Genomic DNA, 6,000 nt, shown 5'->3' with positions numbered 1-6,000 from the left:
AAAGTAGTTTCTGATTACCCTTTGAATCTTTGCCATATCAGTAGTGATCTCTTCTTTTTCATTCCTAATATGAGTTATCAAGTTTCTCTCTCTCTTTCTTTGTTAGTTTTGCCAATGGTCTATCAATCTTGTTTATTTTTTCAAAAAACCAACTTCTGCTTTCGTTGATCTTTCGGATTGTTTTTTGGGTTTCCACTTCATTGATTTCTGCTCTCAGCTTTGTTATTTCCTTCTGTCTCCCTATTTTTGGGTCCTTTTGTTGAGCACTTTCTAGTTCTATGAGCTGTGTCATTAAGCTACTCAGGTAAGCCCCTTCTTCCTTCCTGATGTGTGCTTGCAAAGCTATAAATTTTCCTCTCAGTACTGCTTTTGCTGTGTCCCATAAGTTCTGATAGTTTGTGTCTTTATTATCATTTGTTTCCAGGAAACTTTTGATTTCCTCCTTGATTTCATCTCGGACCCACTGGTGATTCAGTATGAGGCTGTTTAACTTCCGGTGTTAAAGTTTTTCTTCTGTGTTCCTTTGGAATTCACAAATAATTAATTTCAGAGCCTTGTGGTCAGCGAAGGTAGCCTGCAAAATTTCTATCCTCTTGATATTATGGAGGTATGTTTTATGTGCCAGCATGTAGTCTATCCTGGAGAATGTCCCATGTACATTGGAGAAAAATGTGTATCCAGGTTTCTGGGGATGGAGTGTCCTATATATATCCACTAGGCCTCTTTCTTCTATTTCTCTCCTCAGGTCTAGTATATTATTGTTGGGTTTCAGTCTGGTTGACCTATCCAGTGTTGACAAAGTCGTGTTGAGGTCCCCCACAATTATTGTGTTGTTATTGATATTATTTTTCAGATTTGTCAACAATTGTATTAAATATTTTGCTGGACCCTCATTCAGTGCATATATGTTTAGGAGAGGGATTTCTTCCTGCTCTACATACCCCTTGATTAATATAAAATGTCCATCTTTGTCCCTTACAACCTTCCTGAGTATAACGTTTGCATTATCTGATATTACTATGGCCACTCCAGCTTTTTTATGGGTGTTGTTTGCTTGGATAATTTTTCTCCAGCCTTTTATTTTGAGTCTATGTTTGTTCTGACTATTCAGGTGCATTTCTTGTAGGCAGCAGAAGGTTGGATTGAGTTTTTTGATCCATTTAGCCACTCTGTGTCTCTTAACTGGTGCATTTAGTCCATTGACATTGAGAGAAAGAATTGTCCTGGGATTTAATGCCATCTTTATATTGAAATTTGGTGTGTCTTTTGGTTAGTCTTGTCTTAAATTAGGTCTTTCAGTTTTTCTCTTAAGACTGGTTTTGAGTCTGTAAAGTTTCTGAGCTGTTTTTTGTCTTTGAAGCCATGTATTCTTCCGTCAAACTGGAAAGTAAGTTTTGCTGGGTATAGTATTCTGGGTGAAGCATTCATTTCAGTCTTGCACAATATCCCACAACTGCTTTCTGGTCTTGAGTGTTTCTGGTGACAGGTCTGCTGTAAATCTCAAGGATGCTCCCTTGAATGTAATTTCCCTTTTTGATCTTGCCATTTTCAGAATTCTGTCTCTATTTGTGGGATTCGTCATTGTGACTAGGATGTGTCTTGGGGTATTTTTTCTGGGGTCTCTTTTGGTTGGTACCCTTCGAGCATGCAGGATTTGATCACATATATTCTTTAGCTCTGGAAGTTTCTCTTTAATGATGTTCTTGACCGTTAATTCTTCCTGAAAATTTTCTTCCTGGGTCTCTGGGACTCCAATGATTCTTAAGTTGTTTCTGTTGAGCTTATCATGGACTTCTATTTTCATCTGTTCCCATTCTTTAACTAATTTTTCCATTGTCTGTTCATTTGCTTTAAGTTTGTTTCCCAAGCTCTCCCGCTTTATGGAATTGTTGTTTATCTCATCTTCCACAGCACCAATTCTATTCTCAGCTTCTGTTACCTTGTCCCAGAGCTTATCTATTTTGTCATTCACTTCATTTACTGACTTTTTCATGCCTGTTAGTTGACATGTTATTTCAGTTTGGAGTTTTGTGATTCTTGTCTTCATATTTTCTTGATTCTTGTTAGTGTTTTGTTCAACATGATCCATGGTTTCTTTGAGTTCTTTGAGCATCTTCCATATTGCTTGTCTAATGTCCTTATCTGAGAGGTTGATTAGTTGGTTGGTCATTATCTGGTCATCAGAATTGTCATCTTCATTCTCTATGTCTGATGCTGACCTGCGTTGTTTCCCCATTGTCACAGTTGTATTGTGGGTTTTTCTATGTGTTGTGGTGGTATTCATTGGCTAAATGATGTACGGCAGCCACACTCCTTTGGCTCCACCCTTTCTGGGTGGGTCGACTTGCCTCCAAGGGAGGGAGTCCTCCATGGATGAAGCCTCTCACAGAATCAAATCTTAGGGCTGAGCTCGCAGCTGAGAAGACAGTCCGGAGAGAATTGCTGGGCTTCAGTGATCCAGCACAGTTCTTAGTGTGACTTTTTTCTTCTTGTTGCAATGGTGTTCTTTCTTTAGAAAGAGCGCATGGCCGCGTAGCAAAGCAGAGTGGCCATGCTCTTCTGGAGCCTCTTTTTGGCCCACTCCCAAGAGTTTCACGCGACATGACAGGAGATAGACACACACAGGCAGCACTCATAATTTTTCACAGTCGGGCCCCACTGGGCAGGCGTAGTTTCATAGATTTTCCCAGCCTGACGTCACAAGCAGGGGACCTGCTTTTCACGTTATGATCAATTCCTTGGCGTTCCTGCCCTAGAATGAGCTTCTGGGAGAGCAAGTTTTCTGGAGCCTCTTTTCAGCCCACTCCCAAGAGTCTCACGTGACTCGACAGGAGATAGACACACACAGGCAGCACTCACAATTTTTCACAGTTGGGCCCCACTGGGCAGGCATAGTTTCCTGCTTTATTTTTCTGTTTCTTTTTTGATATTATCTCACTTCTCTTTTTTCTTCCACTTTTTTCTTTCTTTTTCACTTTTGTGGATATTATTCTGTGATTTTTTTCTTTCTATTTTAGTAGTTGATACTAAGTTTTTTCTTCTCTTTTCCTTAACCTTTTTTTTTTTTTGGCTTTTTTTTGGGGGGGGCACACCCGGCAATGCTCAGGGGTTACTCCTGGCTGTTTGCTCAGAAATAGCTCCTGGCAGGCACGGGGGACCATATGGGACACCGGGATTCGAACCAACCACCTTTGGTCCTGGATCGGCTGCTTGCAAGGCAAACACCACTGTGCTATCTCTCCGGGCCCTTCCTTAACCTTTTTATCTCCAACAGAATAGCATAACTTGAATCATTCAGCCTCATAAATTGAGGGGGGAAAAGAATGATACTAGGACCAGTCATATGAACACATAGTGTAAATAAAAATGACCAGACTGGAACACCAAACAGAATAGATACCCAACCTACAACAAAACTGTAAGGTGGAGACCAGTTACACTAGGATTCTGGGGGGTAAAGGAAGGATATGTGGGAGACAAGCTGGGAACAGGAGTGGAGAAAGGACAACATTGGTGGTGGGAAAGCCCTTCATTCATTGTCACTATGTACTGTAAATAATTCTGTGTAATGAACTTCAGTCACAATAAAAAAAACATTTTGGTTTATAAAATTGATCACAATACAGTTGTTTCTAGTCTTCAATGTTTGAACACCAATCTCACCACTAGTGTAACATTCCTCCCACCATTGTCTTCAGTTTCTCACCTACCCCAAGCTTGCTCCCTTGGCAGACTTAAAATAACTTCCTCGGGGCCGGAGAGATAGCACAATGGTGTTTGCCTCGCAAGCAGCCGATCCAGGACCTAAGGTGGTTGGTTCGAATCCTGGTGTCTCATATGGTCCCGCCGTGCCTGCCAGAAGCTATTTTTGAACAGATAGCCAGGAGTAACCCCTGAGCACTGCCGGGTGTGGCCCAAAAATAAAAACAAAAAAATAAAAATAAAAAATAAATTTCTCATATTGTTTGTTACAACTAAATGGTAGAAAAACTTTAGTAAGAGAAAATTTGTGAAAATTGTTATATTTAACAATAATGTCATTAAGTCATTGTCTGGAGGTTTAGTAAGACGTTTTGGTACTAGTTAAACTTCCAGTGTTATTGGTTTTGTTTGTTGACTGTGGTGTTTTCTATGCTACTTCGACATCTATTTTGGTGTGTTCCTACTGGGGTTCAGTACTGAAAATTTTGGAGATGTTGGGTGGCTTCATATGTAGCACACACTACAGAAATTCCAGGATCTGTGGAATTTGACCAATAAGCTGACATCATGGCGGCTGTGCCTGTGTTTGTCAAGGCTTCCGGAAGTATGAAGGGGTGAAAAGATGATGACTGCCTCACTCTGAGAAGACCCAGAGTTCTCAGTCCCAAAAAATAGCATACCTGCAGAGATCAGTGGAAAAATGATGAAGTTGGACCATTAATGTGGCGGTAATTCTGTGGGGGTATGAATGCAGCTGCCAAGGCTTCGGCAGGACAGGGATTTGGACATCCCTCTCTAGGAGCAACCAAGAGTTTTCAGCTGCGAGACTGTTATACCCATGAATTTTCAGAACTTGGCTTACATCTCTTTTGAGAATAAAATGAGTTTGTGGAACTGGCTGGTGAGCTGACATGATGGCAGCTGTAGGATGTGTCTGTATGGTTTTTCATTTTCTAACCAAAGAAGAGTCACTGAGGACCAGGATGACAGAAAACTTGAAGTAGTCAGAGTCGTTCTATTTAGCACCCAGTGAGGAAGCACAGTGCAAGCCCTTGGGTTATGAATGTGTTGCCCTATTTATTTTTTAAGTTTCTTTTTAAAGAATAAATGTGAAATATTTTTGTTTGACAAAAAGGAGTCTTTTACATAAATCAGGCCAAGTGAATAGATCAGCCTCATTTTCACTGCAAGGAAGTCATAATGTTCTTTGATTATAAGATGTAAGTGGACAAGAGAAGATCAGAGACTTGTATGCAGTGACTCTCCCCCAAAACTAAGTGGAGACAGGGAAGGAAGTTTGAAAAACTTCTGGAATTTTGAGCTGTTGCTTCAAAATGGTTCCTGGACTAATTCTAATGACACCCCCTACCCTAAGTCCTGATTAGGGTCTCCTGTCTGGGCTCACAGAGAAACTACATTTCTCAAATTCCTTTGCAGATTCTATCCACAGGGTCAGATCACTCGGGTCAAGTCAGTGCACTGTGGGTGGAAGTGATATCACAGACACGAGGCCCATCTGGGCAATCTGGGGCTGGAGCATTGGGATTCTTCCCCCTGCTTCCCCGTAGGCCTTGGTGATGACACAGAACTATTGCTGAAGCCAGCACTCTGAGCATGATCCCATGGTTCTTCAGTGGGTCATGTCTGGGCCCCAGCCTCGCATTGAGAAAACAGTCCTGGGAAGTGACAGGCTCCAGAGACAGTGTCCAAGCTGTCTAGATAATCAATTGAGGGCTCTGAGAATAATTGCAGACCCCGTGCTTGTTTTAGCTTCTGGGACCAGGCCTCAGAGCTCATGCAATGGGAAAGGCACAGCATGACCAGCTCCAGGATTTGAAGGGAGAGGAAAGTGCATAGAAAACACCACAGGAGCAGGAGAAATGCAGGGTGGAACCTCTCAGGATCCTAGGGAGGGAGGGCCTGGATTAAAGAGGTCAGAGCATACTTGTGAGATCTTCTTCTCTCTCTCTCTCTCTCTCTCTCTCTCTCTCTCTCTCTCTCTCTCTCTCTCTCTCTCTCTCTCTTTCTCTCTCTCTCATTTTGATTTGTTGTGGAGGGGCTACCCCAGCAGTGATCAGAGCTTATTCCTGGCTTTGTATTTAGGGATCACTCTGGCAATCCTCGGAGGGACCCTATTGGGTACTGGGGACCCAATCCAGTTTCTCTGACTCTGTCTTGTTCATTTTTACAAAGCTGATAACTACCCTAACCCCACCCCTCACACACACACACACACACACACACACACCCTTTCTCCTACCTGGATGAACCTCTTCTGTGTCAATGTCCTTAACTTAC

The sequence above is a fragment of the Suncus etruscus genome, chromosome 7 (assembly GCF_024139225.1).
Source record: "Suncus etruscus isolate mSunEtr1 chromosome 7, mSunEtr1.pri.cur, whole genome shotgun sequence".
NCBI classification, from domain to species: domain Eukaryota; kingdom Metazoa; phylum Chordata; class Mammalia; order Eulipotyphla; family Soricidae; genus Suncus; species Suncus etruscus.
The sequence above is the reverse complement of the archived record's forward strand: the minus strand, read 5'-3'. Positions refer to the sequence as shown.